At 25.8% G+C, this 17,691-nt stretch overlaps 1 protein-coding gene across 2 annotated transcripts in view; it reads left to right on the top strand.

Moving 5' to 3' along the window:
- The window catches only part of LOC656715 (metabotropic glutamate receptor 2), a 419,913-nt gene that overhangs the window by 60,175 nt on the left and 342,047 nt on the right, over positions 1–17,691 (top strand). The window contains exon 2 of one of the 2 annotated variants that reach the window (XM_064354797.1): positions 1,964–2,009. The exons of the other annotated variant lie outside the window; for it this stretch is intronic. The gene's annotated coding sequence lies outside the window, so the exon portion shown is untranslated. The remainder of the gene's footprint in view (positions 1–1,963; positions 2,010–17,691) is intronic. 2 annotated transcript variants of the gene reach the window in all.

Genomic DNA, 17,691 nt, shown 5'->3' with positions numbered 1-17,691 from the left:
GTTTTGAGATATTTTTTTTGTATATTGTTGATTTCTTTTTTAATAGTTAGTTATTTAAAGAGTTTGAGTGTAAATCAAACCTTTTATTTTACAAGTGGATAATCAAACGTGATTTATCATCCACGAACCGATTTACACGAAAACGAGTTGAATACAATATTTTATTCCGCGAATTAGACTCAACAAGTTTTAAAATTGCTTTAAATCTGTTAAAAATCATCTGACGTTTTGTATTCCAGAAATACCAAACTGTTGTCAAAACTGCCTTACACAGAAGGAAAAGCGGAAATTTGGACAGTGTCAAAGAATAAAATGTATTATTTATTTTGATTGCATTGCGGCAAAATTTGTTTAATTTTTTTAGGTTTATATTTTTTTGTTTTTAAAATTGACTTTAGTCCACATTTCTCATTTATTTATTTTTAGAATTTTCATCTTTGTTGCTTTGGTTTTGTCTTAAAAAAAAGCGTCAAAATCTATTTTTTTTTATTTGTAAAATTTGCTTTATAATCTAGTCTATATTTTAGAATGCACAACATAATGATTGTTACGTTTGGAGTTTTACATGAATTACTCTGTACCGTTATTAACACATGTATTTTTTAATCAATTTTTTATGTTTCTATTTTTTTGTTTTTGTTTGTTCTTCTTTTTCCAGCTTTTTAATTCCTATTTTGATTCATTTTTTTAACCCTAGTGTATATTTCTGTCAGTCTTTTTTAATCTTTTTTTAACTATTGACTACTTTGCTTCGATAGGTGTTCGTTTATTTTTTGGGTTTTTACTTAATTTATATTTCCATTTTTTAATTTACTCAAAAAATCTCATATTTTTTCTAGAATATTAGGTTAATTATTATAACCTTTAAAGACTAAGGTCCGGTTTATAGAAAGCTTCATCAAATTTTAATTCGTTGTTAAAGTTAACAACACGAATAGACCAATCAAATTGGCTCAATATCGTCACGTGATCCGTTAATCACACATTTAATTGCGAATTAAATTAATGACGCTTCTATAAACCGGTCTTAAATATTGTAAAATGTCTAAGAATTTCTAAATTTTTTATTAGAAACTGTTTCTTTTTACAAAAGTACTTCTTTTTATTTGTGCTTCTGTGCTTACCTAATTTCTTTTTGGTTTTTACATATATTTTCCTCTTTGTTTTTGATCTTGATGTTTATTAAGTCAATATTTTTTCAGTTTTTTGTATTTTGTATCTAAATTTAAACTTTGAAATATTTTCTAAAATCTGACATTTAAACTTAGTATTTATTTTGGGTTGCACATAATGTCACGTTCTTGTAATAATTTCTTAGTTTTGTAAAAACAAATAGATATTGTCATTACTCATTAGGCAAAGTATTAAGTTTTACAATGTTTTTGTCTATTTTGTTTTTTTGTCATCCAATCCCTAAACTTCAAAATTTTTAAACTTTTTGGTGTTTACTTAAAAACAATCTGTTTTTTGACATTTTGGCTATTTTTTTTCGCCTTTCTTTTTTATTTTTACACCAATGAAAAAGAAGAAAAATCTGTATTTTTTCAGTTTTAAGTATTTATTTTAATTATACTGTAATCTTCTCATTTGTTATATTTCCTTTTAGTGCATTAATCTTTTCCAATAGCTTGCAGAAATTGGGTTTGAAATCACTTGTTCTTGTTTCCAATATTATAATGAACATGTATGTTAAGGAGAGCGATTAATAATTGCTACATGCCGTGATTGCAGCAAGCGCATTAGTTAATTGTCGACTTGCTTGCTCATTAACTCACAACTTAGTTACAATGCTTTTCCGCTGATCGTCTAGACTCTAGACCAAAGCTTTCTATAGGTCGTGGCCTCTTAATGGATCAAAAATGAACAAAATAAATTCCTTAAGCGAACTGCGGAAATTACACGTCTTTATTATTATTTTTATTTGTTATCGATTTTTTAAACTAATGACCCATTCGTTTTGCAGGGAATTATTGGAGTGGCCGTTAGGATTCAAGTGAAGTACTCTCAAGGTAGGAATAACTATAATTAAATTACGTAAATGCACATTTACTAACTAACTATAAAGAGTTACTTACAAAAATATTTAGTTTCAACTTCCACTTTTAATGTCTAAATATTTTATTTATGGTAATTATCGTAGCAGAATCTCAACTTGTTTAAGAGATTTATTTACCATCAGTTTAGTTTTCTCTGAAAAATTCAATAATTCGAAACAGAATGAGATTTGTTTTGAAATTAATAAATATTGCGGCACGTGAAATTTCAATTTAACAAACTTTTATAAATGCAAGTTTTCTAAAAACACTGAATTGATTTGTTCTACAACTTGCGCATGAGAAACGAAGGAAAAACTTAAGCTTGAATTAACAATATAAAAAATCTAGTGTAACAATATAAGTGTGTTAATAGGTAACTAGCGGTATGCCTTTTTATGATTTTTAATTGAACTAAATAGCGTTTTAATTATTTTACAACAAAGAAGGTTACTTTTACAAAATTTGATTTATTAAACTCAAATTAGAGAAAAATTTTAATCAAAATTTTTTCGGCGCATCCACCATTTTTATCAACATTTATTAAAAGATTGATATTTTGTTCTTTTATCTGCAGTTTTGTTTTGCCAAGACATAGTAAACAAAATTAATTTCTACAATTTATTTTGACAAACAATTAGATTTATTTCATAAAATTTAAAGAAAATTTTAAATAGAAAAATTTTCCGGCGCATCCACCATTTTTCCCAAATAACGGTTACATTAATGTGTTGTTTCTGTTTTTGTGATTACTTTTTTGTAAAATCATAATTAAAAAAGTCACTTTCAACAATAAATTTTCAAACACAATATTCGAAATTAAAAAAACTGAAAGTACATATTTTTTCGCGCCAATATACCATTTTTATAAAATACTTGTTAAAAGATTAATGTCTTCTTCTGTTTTTTTTTTGTCAGAATATACTAAACAAAGTGAATTTTTACTATATATTTTCAAACATTTCGGTTTATAAATAGTTATTATGAAATTAAAGTCTTTTATCTGTATCTTCAGTTATCTACATAAAATTTAAAGTCTGTTTTTATATGTTTTTGAACAATTTAAATTTTGTTCATTTAATCAAATCTAAAAAATTCAATTAAAGTTTTCTAGCGCATCCACCTTTCTACCAGCTATTTTTTAAACGATTAATCATTGTTTCTGCTATTATTTGGTTATTTTATTACTATAACATAATAATCAAAGCCACTTTTTACGAACACTTAACTTAATTTAACTGGAAGTAAATGAAATATTGAATGAACATTATGTCAGGCGCATTCGCCATTTTTAGAAAATACTTATTCTTGTATCTTTAGTCAATTTCTTTAAAAGTTTTTATTCAAACTTTGAACAATATATTTACATTTTGTACAGTTAATAAAATAATATATTTCGCATAATAATCAAATTCAATTTTTTACCCAAAGCCATCACCAAAGTTAGTTTTTCTCTGTACAATTATTTTTCTTTTATAGAAACCAAAGAAAAGTTTGAATAAAAAATTTGGCGCATCTACCCTTTTTATAAAATTTTTGTTAAAAACTAATACCACGTTTGTGTTTCTTCGCAGTTATGTTTTTTACAAAACATAATAAGCACAGCCAATTTTTACAATATATTTCCATACAGTTAGTTTTATTTAATCTAAACTAAAAAAAATTGCTTGAAATTATTTTCTGGCGATGCTTATCAAACTCATGTTTAAAAGTTAATCTCATAGTTTGGTTTATTTAGTTGTTTTTCCCAAAACATAAGAGATTAATTTGTGCGTTATATCTTAGAAAAATTTGGTCTATGTAATGGAAAATAGAAAGTTTAAATTAAAATGTTTTTGGCTCATCTACCATTTTTTACCAATTAATACCAATTATTGCCTTTTTTCTGTATCTTCAATTATTTTTTCGCAAAATATAACAAAGTCAGTTACATTCATTATGCCTTTGAACAACTTGATTTCTTGAACAGCAACTAAAAATATGTTCAATTATGTTTGGCGCATCCACCAGTTTCGGTTTGTGTTTTTTTTTGTCTAAACATAATAATCAAATTCAATATTTGCAATATATCTTTATACAATTAAATTTATTTTTTTTAATTAAAAAAAATAATAATAAAATACCTGACCCATCCACCATTTTCAGGCCAAATTATTTTTTAAATAATAATGTTTGTTGCTGTTTCTTGAGTTTTTTTACCAGAACATTATAAACAATGTCAATTTTTATAATGTGTCTTTGAATAATATTGTTTATTTAATTGAAATTAAAGACATAATTAAATAATTTTTTTTCAGGGCTCCTTTCCTTTTTATAAAATATAAAGCGATCGAAAAGTCCTTCTATTAAGTAAGCTTATAAATGTCTGCAGAACTCAAGTCTAAAGTCAAAAAAAAAATGTCAAAAAATTAAGCAAATTAAATTATCGTTGAGATCGAGTTTTGCTTTGTAGTTTTAACAAGAATAATATCCTGTTTCTGTATTTTCTGCTGTGTCATAACTTAATAATTAAGGTGAGCTTTTATAATATATCTTTAAACAATTATTTACAATTTGTACAATTAATAAATGAATGTATTTCGTATAAGTTTTATTTTTTACCCAAACGAATAATCAAAGTCAGTCTTTGTGCAATCACTTTTTTTAGGAGAAACTAAAGAAAATGTGTGAGTTAAAAATTTTATTGGCGCATCCACCAATTTTATCTTATTCTTGTTAGAAGGTTAACGTGATGTTTTTGTTTCTTTAATTTTTTTATTTCAGCTTTTTATTTATTTATTTTTATTTCAGCATAGTACACAAAACTAATTTCTACAAATATATTTTCATACAATTAAATTTATTTAATCGAAACTAAAAAAATTCTAATATTTGTATCGGCGCATCCACCATTTTTATGAAATACTTGTTTAAAAATTAGTGTCTCGTTTCTGCTTCTTTAGTTACTTTAGTGGCAATACATAGGATATTAACTCAATTTTTACATTTAATGGAAACTAGAAAAAATTAAATGTTTTCCTGAGCATCCACCAATTTTTTTACTAACTATTAAAAAGTTATTGCTTTGTTTGATTTCCTCAGTTTGTTTTTTGCAAGACATAACAAAGTCAGTTTTGACAAAACATCTTCGAATTTCAAACAATTTCATATATTTTAACAATAACTAAAGAAAAATCGTTTCAATTATTTTTGGCACATCCACCATTTTTATCAAATTTTTGTTAAAATATTAGCGTGATGTATTTCTTTTTTCTGTTATTTTTTGGCAAAAGATAATAAACAAAGTCAATTTTTACAATTTTAGATTTATTTAATTAAAAAAACCTGGCGCATCCACCATTTTTACAAGTTATTTGATTAGATAATAATTTAGCTAAATTCGGCAAGTAGTTTCAGTAGTTTTATTCAAAAACATGGTGAATTGCAGCTTACACTTGACCAGTCTTGAACTAGCCTTGTTTGTCATGTTTTCAGAAAACTTTCAGACAATGACCAAATGGTTTGCGTTTAGTTGGTCTTACAAGTTTGGAATGTTTATTCAAACTTTGTCCATTATTTCGAGAAATTGATTTCAACAGTTAAACTTGGAAAATTTATGCGCACTCACTTTTAAGAAATTCTGTAAAATGTGCGATGTACATATTGTCTAACATTACATTATTTTCGTAGCCTTCATTCATTATGAATTTTGTAGCATTTGCACTTCCAACGCGATTTTGCGCGATCGTAAAAAATGCAGCGTTAAAAGTTTTCGTGAAGTTTTGATGCAAAACATAATTTCTGTATACGAACCTATTAATCACTTGGTCACAAAAAGCTCCCCTAGTTCAGTTTATGTAAAAGCTCGTACGATAATTAATTTGTTGAAAGAATTTTCTAGCCCTCACATATCACTGGTTCATTATAATGAACTAATGAATTACATGCCTTTCATAGTGAAAATAATGCATTAGCTTTGGACTAATGCGACATTTTAAAAAGTTAAAACAAAACTTGTAGCTTCTGGGAAAAAGAAATTGTGTTTGGATAATCCCTGAAAATTAATGAGTGGAAGGATAAAAAGTACGTACATTTAGGTTCTAATTTGTTTAACTACTATTTAAATATTGTTAGTACTAATAATTTGTCATTCTTAAATAAACATAAACAGTGTTACACAATTTTAATTTGAAAATTTAGTGTGGTCGTTGTAGACATTTTAGTAATACGTTAGGTGGTGCCACAATGCCTGGGAAATATATCATCCATGTGACTGCAATATTTCATCGAACGTTTCAAGTATTCTGCAAACAATTTTAGATACCGGACACCTTACTCGCATCCAATATTTTATAGCTTGTAATAATTAGAGACCGGATATTTAGAAAGGTTGTAGAAAAACTTCCAACAGGAAAAATAAAAACATAATTTTTATTGCAGTAAATTCCATTACAAAAACAAACAAACAGCACGAGCCACGTTTTGTCAAAAACTTAAAATTATCTGTTACGCAAAAAAGCTATAATGAAGTTAATTAATTGTTGAACCTAAATAAAATTAGTATGTTTTTCCGTTAAAATTTATTTTAATTTAGAAAATGAACTCACTGAATGGAAATACATATTAATACTAAAATCGGGCACCTCTATATTATCAATATTGTTCATCCAATTAACATTTTTATTTTCAGAATTTTTTGTATAGTTTGGCACTGAGTAATTTTTTCACAACTCCTGGAGTACACTTTACAAAAAATTTCACATTATTTACTAGTTTAGTTACTCCAGTAAGTGATAGGTTTACTGTTTCTGATTTTGTTATATATATATATATATATATAATTTTTTATATTATATAAATATAAATATAAATACAAGGGCTTGTGAATCGTTAGATGAAGATAAACACTTCTAAATAATAAACCAACACACTAAAAAAATTAAAACAGTATACAAAAAATTAAACAAACAGTAAGATTAAAATTTTGTAAATCTATAGGTAAATAAAAGTGTGATAAATTAAAAACCTATAGAAATGCAGTATAAAAACATTGAGAAAACAAAATAAAAAACAAAAAATAAACAGAAAGACAAAAGCAAAAACTGAAAAATTTAGGAAATGAATATGAAAAATGGAAAATTAAGAAACTAAAAAGTTGAAATATTGAGAATAAACTTAAAAACTGTGTGACTAAAACAATATGAAACTATGATATTGAAAAACTGGAAGCCTGAGATCATACTGGGACAAACGAGACACCAGTAAACCGGATTTAGGGCCAGTCTTTCACAAAATGGTCGATTTTGCTTAGTTTTTTAAATAACTTGATTTTTGGGACAAAAAGACACTTTTTTTATTACACAAAAATTACAAATGCTAGAAAAGTTGCACTTTCATACAACTAATTAAAATCTACACTGTCGGTTTGGAAAAATTAATAGTTACTATTATAACAATTAATTAATAATGAATTAATTAAATAAATAAATATATAAATTTTTAAAATGAAAATTAGTACAGCAATTTTGACACTTTAACGTAAATTAGTTTTTTATTCTAAAATTAAAGCTGATACAAGAACTTTATAGAAACAAAAATTGTTTAAAACTACAAAATAATTTAATATTAGAATCAGAGTATGCATTATTTCAAAAATTAAATTATCAACTTTGACGCTGAAAAACGAAAACACAAAAAACTAAAAAAACTTGAAACTGAAATTATAATGAACTAAGCTATTGATAAACTGAGAAACTAAAAAAATTAAAAAACTGGGAAAAAAGAAGTTTATAGTTTAAAACTACAAAATAATTTAATATTAGAATTACAGTATGTACATTTTTAAAAATTAAATGTTGAAACACTGTCACAGCAACTTTAACGGCGAGAAACTAAGAACTCAAAAAATTAAAAATACTGAGACTGAAATTACAACGAACTAAGGGACTGATGAACTGAGAAAGTGAAAAAAATATAGAACAGAAAAAGAGAATCTTTAATAAATGAAACATTAAAATCAAATGGTAAATGAATAATATGAAATACTATGGGAAAATTAAGAAGCTAAAAAGCTGAAATACTGGAAATCTAACAAAAAAAATCTTTAGATGTAAAATAAAATAACTACGAGATGGAAAAATTTGATGTAATGATTTTATTCTAAATAACAGTAAAAAATTTAAAAATTAGGAAGGTTAAACAACTGTAGGATGATTAAAACTCACTTGGGATATAACAATTTAGCAAAAAAGGGTGTCAAATATTTTCAGTTTTAACAAAAGAATTTTATTTTGAGTTGTAAGAAAAGTCCTTAAAAATTGCGTGTTAGGAAAGTTTCCTAAAATTCCGTCTTTAGTAATAACCTAAATCTGGAAAATAACTAGCTAAAAAACAAGACATTAAAAATGAGGACTCTAATATAAAAGACAACGCGACAAAGTTTGTTATTCCATCCACTTTCCAACTTTTATTAGTTTACAAGTGCAATGATTTAATGAGTTTATTACTGTCTTAAGTTCCACAAAACAAAGTAAAAACGAGCAAACACAATTTTTAATAAATTTGTTTCATTTGATCTAGTTATACGCGTATTGATTTTAAATTTAATTGGAGAACTGAAGGAGTACGTCATAAAAAGCGAGTTAAAAATTTAACTTGAATCAAGTTGTCATTTACTTTTACTTTGCGCTGCCAAACGTCGAATTAATTATGGGTTCGTGATCACCAAATTAAAATTTGATTTCAATTAAATATTCTGTAAACGGGCTCTGGCTGTATGTTTGTGGAATTTTATCCAGAAAGAAAAACCGGAATACTATTTGCTTAAACCTAAAGTCAGATTTATTAAACAGGTTGTTTAAAGTCGTTAGGTGCTTTAATTATATTAAAACTTTTACGGACTGGTTTACAGAAGAGTGATTAATTTAATCTGCAATTAAATGCGTGATCACATGACCAAAGTTGAGCAATTTGGTTGGTCCATTCGCGTTGTTAACTTTTAACAACGAATCAAATTTTAATAGAGCTATCTTTAAACCGGCTAGAACATTCAATGAAATAAGTAGTTTCTGAGAAACTGGAAATCATTTGGGTCATTGTTCTCTTTGTTTATATAAAACCATTATATTTTTTTATTTTTTATTTTTATTGTTTATTATTTTTATTACCATAAAAGTGTTTAATGGTTTAGTCTATATTTTTGTTCTTATTTGGATACTCAGAATCATTATTACTTCGAAAAGCAAATCGTAAATATAAAATAAGATATAACATAGAAAAATGATTCCACATTCTTGATATATAAACCTACGTCGTATGAAAAACATCACCTATATTAATACAAAGTGTAAACATTACGATAAAATTGTCCATTTCTCACTTTTTGTAAATGTAAACAATTTTTTTATGGTAAAATTATTCATTTCTAAATTTACTTTACGAGTTTCAAATAAATTTTACTTAAATGAGCATTTTCATATAAAATTATAAAATAGGATTATGTGATTATGGCTTCAAATATGTTTATTGTTTTAAAAATAAATTTAAAAATTTAATCTGGGCAGCTGGGATTGCTACTTAAGTTTCCGTTAATTGATAAAATAGTCGTTACACCTAATATTAACGAATGTAAAATTTTGTATAAATTTTGAACATAGTAAAGTCTCTATTATCATATAGTACTGAAAAATATTATATTAATACAAAACGTAGACATTTCTTTAAGAATAAATTTCTCATTCTACACTGTTTTTTTCAAATAAATTTGTATTAAATGCTTATACAAAACAATAAAAAAATTGCCATAAAACCATTTATGAGCAAAAACACGCATTTCGACCGATTTTAATCACTTGTTGTAATATAAAATAAGTTCTAGATATTTTAAGCGTTTTAATGGCACTTAAAACATTAGAAATAGAGTCATTAAAAAATAAAATTTAAAATTATATTAAAAGTTAAAAATTCAGTTTTAAGTAATAATAATAATAATGATGATAATAATATTTTTTTCAGAATTAAATGAAGCAGTGATCGTATTTTAAAAGACTTTTTACCCTAGAGCCCTAGTGAAAGAATGTATTCTGTAAAATATTTTCAAAAATGTTACTGAAAACCGCTGTAAATCACTGCGGAAAATAACTAGAATTTAATTTTTTAATCCCCTTTAATCATCTATTGGTTTACTTTTTAAGAAATTGAGAGCAATAGAATTAAGCTTTTGCTTACTTAGAAAAGGTAAATTTTTGGTCATTTTCGACCAAATTTTGTAATTTCTTCGTTCTATCTTAATTAAAACAGAAAAAAACTTGATTTTTGGTTTAACAACATGTTTGAATCTTCAGAACTTGCAAACAGTATGTCATTTTTGACATAATTATGTGATTTACTGGCTAACCTTATATGAAATTTTGCGCAAAAATATTGTTTTTGCTGATTAAACACTTATAAAAGTTAAATTTTTAGTCATTTTTTACCTGACCTGACCTGACTTGACCAAAAGAAGTAATATTTTGGTTCTAGTTTAATAAAAATAGGAAAAAAACGTGTTTAAATCCACACGATTTGCAAAAAAAATGTCACTTTTGGCATATTTCTGTCATTTATTGGCTTAATTTTTAAGAAAATTTGCGCAATAAATAAGTTTTTGCTAAACAAGTGCATAGAAAATGTAAATTTTTGGTCATTTTCGACCAAATTTTGTAATTTCTTCGTTCTATCTTAATTAAAACAGAAAAAAACTTAATTTTTGGTTTAACAACATGTTTGAATCTTCAGAACTTGCAAACAGTATGTCATTTTTGACATAATTATGTGATTTACTGGCTAACCTTATATGAAGTTTTGCGCAAAAATATTGTTTTTGCTGATTAAACACTTATAAAAGTTAAATTTTTAGTCATTTTTCACCTGACCTGACCTGACTTGACCAAAAGAAGTAATATTTTGGTTCTAGTTTAATAAAAATTGGAAAAAGAACTTGTTTAAATCCACACGATTTGCAAAAATAATATCACTTTTGGCATATTTCTGTCATTTATTGGCTTAATTTTTAAGAAAATTTGCGCAATAAATAAGTTTTTGCTAAACAAGTGCATAGAAAATGTAAATTTTTGGTCATTTTCGACCAAATTTTGTAATTTCTTCGTTCTATCTTAATTAAAACAGAAAAAAACTTGATTTTTGGTTTAACAACATGTTTGAATCTTCAGAACTTGCAAACATTATGTCATTTTTGACATAATTATGTGATTTACTGGCTAACCTTATATGAAATTTTGCGCAAAAATATTGTTTTTGCTGATTAAACACTTATAAAAGTTAAATTTTTAGTCATTTTTCACCTGACCTGACCTGACTTGACCAAAAGAAGTAATATTTTGGTTCTAGTTTAATAAAAATAGGAAAAAAACGTGTTTAAATCCACACGATTTGCAAAAAAAATGTCACTTTTGGCATATTTCTGTCATTTATTGGCTTAATTTTTAAGAAAATTTGCGCAATAAATAAGTTTTTGCTAAACAAGTGCATAGAAAATGTAAATTTTTGGTCATTTTCGACCAAATTTTGTAATTTCTTCGTTCTATCTTAATTAAAACAGAAAAAAACTTGATTTTTGGTTTAACAACATGTTTGAATCTTCAGAACTTGCAAACAGTATGTCATTTTTGACATAATTATGTGATTTACTGGCTAACCTTATATGAAATTTTGCGCAAAAATATTGTTTTTGCTGATTAAACACTTATAAAAGTTAAATTTTTAGTCATTTTTCACCTGACCTGACCTGACTTGACCAAAAGAAGTAATATTTTGGTTCTAGTTTAATAAAAATAGGAAAAAAACGTGTTTAAATCCACACGATTTGCAAAAAAAATGTCACTTTTGGCATATTTCTGTCATTTATTGGCTTAATTTTTAAGAAAATTTGCGCAATAAATAAGTTTTTGCTAAACAAGTGCATAGAAAATGTAAATTTTTGGTCATTTTCGACCAAATTTTGTAATTTCTTCGTTCTATCTTAATTAAAACAGAAAAAAACTTGATTTTTGGTTTAACAACATGTTTGAATCTTCAGAACTTGCAAACAGTATGTCATTTTTGACATAATTATGTGATTTACTGGCTAACCTTATATGAAATTTTGCGCAAAAATATTGTTTTTGCTGATTAAACACTTATAAAAGTTAAATTTTTAGTCATTTTTTACCTGACCTGACCTGACTTGACCAAAAGAAGTAATATTTTGGTTCTAGTTTAATTAAAATAGGAAAAAGAACTTGTTTAAATCCACACGATTTGCAAAAATAATATCACTTTTGGCATATTTCTGTCATTTATTGGCTTAATTTTTAAGAAAATTTGCGCAATAAATAAGTTTTTGCTAAACAAGTGTATAGAAAATGTAAAGTTTTGGTCATTTTCGACCAAATTTTGTAATTTCTTCGTTCTATCTTAATTAAAACAGAAAAAAACTTGATTTTTGGTTTAACAACATGTTTAAATCTTCAGAACTTGCAAACAGTGTCATTTTTGACATAATTATGTGATTTACTGGCTAACCTTATATGAAATTTTGCGCAAAAATATTGTTTTTGCTGATTAAACACTTATAAAAGTTAAATTTTTAGTCATTTTTCACCTGACCTGACCTGACTTGACCAAAAGAAGTAATATTTTGGTTCTAGTTTAATAAAAATAGGAAAAAAACGTGTTTAAATCCACACGATTTGCAAAAAAATTGTCACTTTTGGCATATTTCTGTCATTTATTGGCTTAATTTTTAAGAAAATTTGCGCAATAAATAAGTTTTTGCTAAACAAGTGCATAGAAAATGTAAATTTTTGGTCATTTTCGACCAAATTTTGTAATTTCTTCGTTCTATCTTAATTAAAACAGAAAAAAACTTGATTTTTGGTTTAACAACATGTTTGAATCTTCAGAACTTGCAAACAGTGTCATTTTTGACATAATTATGTGATTTACTGGCTAACCTTATATAAAATTTTGCGCAAAAATATTGTTTTTGCTGATTAAACACTTATAAAAGTTAAATTTTTAGTCATTTTTCACCTGACCTGACCTGACTTGACCAAAAGAAGTAATATTTTGGTTCTAGTTTAATAAAAATAGGAAAAAAACGTGTTTAAATCCACACGATTTGCAAAAAAAATGTCACTTTTGGCATATTTCTGTCATTTATTGGCTTAATTTTTAAGAAAATTTGCGCAATAAATAAGTTTTTACTAAACAAGTGCATAGAAAATGTAAATTTTTGGTCATTTTCGACCAAATTTTGTAATTTTTTCGTTCTATCTTAATTAAAACAGAAAAAGACTTGATTTTTGGTTTAACAACATGTTTGAATCTTCAGAACTTGCAAACAGTATGTCATTTTTGACATAATTATGTGATTTACTGGCTAACCTTATATGAAATTTTGCGCAAAAATATTGTTTTTGCTGATTAAACACTTATAAAAGTTAAATTTTTAGTCATTTTTCACCTGACCTGACCTGACTTTACCAAAAGAAGTAATATTTTGGTTCTAGTTTAATAAAAATAGGAAAAAGAACTTGTTTAAATCCACACGATTTGCAAAAATAATATCACTTTTGGCATATTTCTGTCATTTATTGGCTTAATTTTTAAGAAAATTTGCGCAATAAATAAGTTTTTGCTAAACAAGTGCATAGAAAATGTAAATTTTTGGTCATTTTCGACCAAATTTTGTAATTTCTTCGTTCTATCTTAATTAAAACCGAAAAAAACTTGATTTTTGGTTTAACAACATGTTTGATTCTTCAGAAGTTGCAAACAGTGTCATTTTTGACATAATTATGTGATTTACTGGCTAACCTTATATGAAATTTTGCGCAAAAATATTGTTTTTGCTGATTAAACACTTATAAAAGTTAAATTTTTAGTCATTTTTTACCTGATCTGACCTGACTTGACCAAAAGAAGTAATATTTTGGTTCTAGTTTAATAAAAATAGGAAAAAAACGTCTTTAAATCCACACGATTTGCAAAAAAAATGTCACTTTTGGCATATTTCTGTCATTTATTGGCTTAATTTTTAAGAAAATTTGCGCAATAAATAAGTTTTTGCTAAACAAGTGCATAGAAAATGTAAATTTTTGGTCATTTTCGACCAAATTTTGTAATTTCTTCGTTCTATCTTAATTAAAACAGAAAAAAACTTGATTTTTGGTTTAACAACATGTTTGAATCTTCAGAACTTGCAAACAGTGTCATTTTTGACATAATTATGTGATTTACTGGCTAACCTTATATGAAATTTTGCGCAAAAATATTGTTTTTGCTGATTAAACACTTATAAAAGTTAAATTTTTAGTCATTTTTTACCTGACCTGACCTGACTTGACCAAAAGAAGTAATATTTTGGTTCTAGTTTAATAAAAATAGGAAAAAAACGTCTTTAAATCCACACGATTTGCAAAAAAAATGTCACTTTTGGCATATTTCTGTCATTTATTGGCTTAATTTTTAAGAAAATTTGCGCAATAAATAAGTTTTTGCTAAACAAGTGCATAGAAAATGTAAATTTTTGGTCATTTTCGACCAAATTTTGTAATTTCTTCGTTCTATCTTAATTAAAACAGAAAAAAACTTGATTTTTGGTTTAACAACATGTTTGAATCTTCAGAACTTGCAAACAGTGTCATTTTTGACATAATTATGTGATTTACTGGCTAACCTTATATGAAATTTTGCGCAAAAATATTGTTTTTGCTGATTAAACACTTATAAAAGTTAAATTTTTAGTCATTTTTCACCTGACCTGACCTGACTTTACCAAAAGAAGTAATATTTTGGTTCTAGTTTAATAAAAATAGGAAAAAAACGTGTTTAAATCCACACGATTTGCAAAAAAATTGTCACTTTTGGCATATTTCTGTCATTTATTGGCTTAATTTTTAAGAAAATTTGCGCAATAAATAAGTTTTTGCTAAACAAGTGCATAGAAAATGTAAATTTTTGGTCATTTTCGACCAAATTTTGTAATTTCTTCGTTCTATCTTAATTAAAACAGAAAAAAACTTGATTTTTGGTTTAACAACATGTTTGAATCTTCAGAACTTGCAAACAGTGTCATTTTTGACATAATTATGTGATTTACTGGCTAACCTTATATAAAATTTTGCGCAAAAATATTGTTTTTGCTGATTAAACACTTATAAAAGTTAAATTTTTAGTCATTTTTCACCTGACCTGACCTGACTTGACCAAAAGAAGTAATATTTTGGTTCTAGTTTAATAAAAATAGGAAAAAAACGTGTTTAAATCCACACGATTTGCAAAAAAAATGTCACTTTTGGCATATTTCTGTCATTTATTGGCTTAATTTTTAAGAAAATTTGCGCAATAAATAAGTTTTTACTAAACAAGTGCATAGAAAATGTAAATTTTTGGTCATTTTCGACCAAATTTTGTAATTTTTTCGTTCTATCTTAATTAAAACAGAAAAAGACTTGATTTTTGGTTTAACAACATGTTTGAATCTTCAGAACTTGCAAACAGTATGTCATTTTTGACATAATTATGTGATTTACTGGCTAACCTTATATGAAATTTTGCGCAAAAATATTGTTTTTGCTGATTAAACACTTATAAAAGTTAAATTTTTAGTCATTTTTCACCTGACCTGACCTGACTTTACCAAAAGAAGTAATATTTTGGTTCTAGTTTAATAAAAATAGGAAAAAGAACTTGTTTAAATCCACACGATTTGCAAAAATAATATCACTTTTGGCATATTTCTGTCATTTATTGGCTTAATTTTTAAGAAAATTTGCGCAATAAATAAGTTTTTGCTAAACAAGTGCATAGAAAATGTAAATTTTTGGTCATTTTCGACCAAATTTTGTAATTTCTTCGTTCTATCTTAATTAAAACCGAAAAAAACTTGATTTTTGGTTTAACAACATGTTTGAATCTTCAGAAGTTGCAAACAGTGTCATTTTTGACATAATTATGTGATTTACTGGCTAACCTTATATGAAATTTTGCGCAAAAATATTGTTTTTGCTGATTAAACACTTATAAAAGTTAAATTTTTAGTCATTTTTTACCTGATCTGACCTGACTTGACCAAAAGAAGTAATATTTTGGTTCTAGTTTAATAAAAATAGGAAAAAAACGTCTTTAAATCCACACGATTTGCAAAAAAAATGTCACTTTTGGCATATTTCTGTCATTTATTGGCTTAATTTTTAAGAAAATTTGCGCAATAAATAAGTTTTTGCTAAACAAGTGCATAGAAAATGTAAATTTTTGGTCATTTTCGACCAAATTTTGTAATTTCTTCGTTCTATCTTAATTAAAACAGAAAAAAACTTGATTTTTGGTTTAACAACATGTTTGAATCTTCAGAACTTGCAAACAGTGTCATTTTTGACATAATTATGTGATTTACTGGCTAACCTTATATGAAATTTTGCGCAAAAATATTGTTTTTGCTGATTAAACACTTATAAAAGTTAAATTTTTAGTCATTTTTTACCTGACCTGACCTGACTTGACCAAAAGAAGTAATATTTTGGTTCTAGTTTAATAAAAATAGGAAAAAAACGTCTTTAAATCCACACGATTTGCAAAAAAAATGTCACTTTTGGCATATTTCTGTCATTTATTGGCTTAATTTTTAAGAAAATTTGCGCAATAAATAAGTTTTTGCTAAACAAGTGCATAGAAAATGTAAATTTTTGGTCATTTTCGACCAAATTTTGTAATTTCTTCGTTCTATCTTAATTAAAACAGAAAAAAACTTGATTTTTGGTTTAACAACATGTTTGAATCTTCAGAACTTGCAAACAGTGTCATTTTTGACATAATTATGTGATTTACTGGCTAACCTTATATGAAATTTTGCGCAAAAATATTGTTTTTGCTGATTAAACACTTATAAAAGTTAAATTTTTAGTCATTTTTCACCTGACCTGACCTGACTTTACCAAAAGAAGTAATATTTTGGTTCTAGTTTAATAAAAATAGGAAAAAGAACTTGTTTAAATCCACACGATTTGCAAAAATAATATCACTTTTGGCATATTTCTGTCATTTATTGGCTTAATTTTTAAGAAAATTTGCGCAATAAATAAGTTTTTGCTAAACAAGTGCATAGAAAATGTAAATTTTTGGTCATTTTCGACCAAATTTTGTAATTTCTTCGTTCTATCTTAATTAAAACCGAAAAAAACTTGATTTTTGGTTTAACAACATGTTTGAATCTTCAGAAGTTGCAAACAGTGTCATTTTTGACATAATTATGTGATTTACTGGCTAACCTTATATGAAATTTTGCGCAAAAATATTGTTTTTGCTGATTAAACACTTATAAAAGTTAAATTTTTAGTCATTTTTTACCTGACCTGACCTGACTTGACCAAAAGAAGTAATATTTTGGTTCTAGTTTAATAAAAATAGGAAAAAAACTTGTTTAAATCCACACGATTTGCAAAAATAATGTCACTTTTGGCATATTTCTGTCATTTACTGGCTTAATTTTTAAGAAAATTTGCGCAATAAATAAGTTTTTGCTGAACAAGTGCATAGAAAATGTAAATTTTTGGTCATTTTTGACCAAATTTGGTTATTGTTGTGTTTTAGTTTTATAAAAGCAAAAATTAAACTTAATTTTTGGTCTTAAATCCTGGTT

The sequence above is a fragment of the Tribolium castaneum genome, chromosome 2 (assembly GCF_031307605.1).
Source record: "Tribolium castaneum strain GA2 chromosome 2, icTriCast1.1, whole genome shotgun sequence".
NCBI lineage: Eukaryota > Metazoa > Arthropoda > Insecta > Coleoptera > Tenebrionidae > Tribolium > Tribolium castaneum.
The sequence above is the reverse complement of the archived record's forward strand: the minus strand, read 5'-3'. Positions and strand labels throughout refer to the sequence as shown.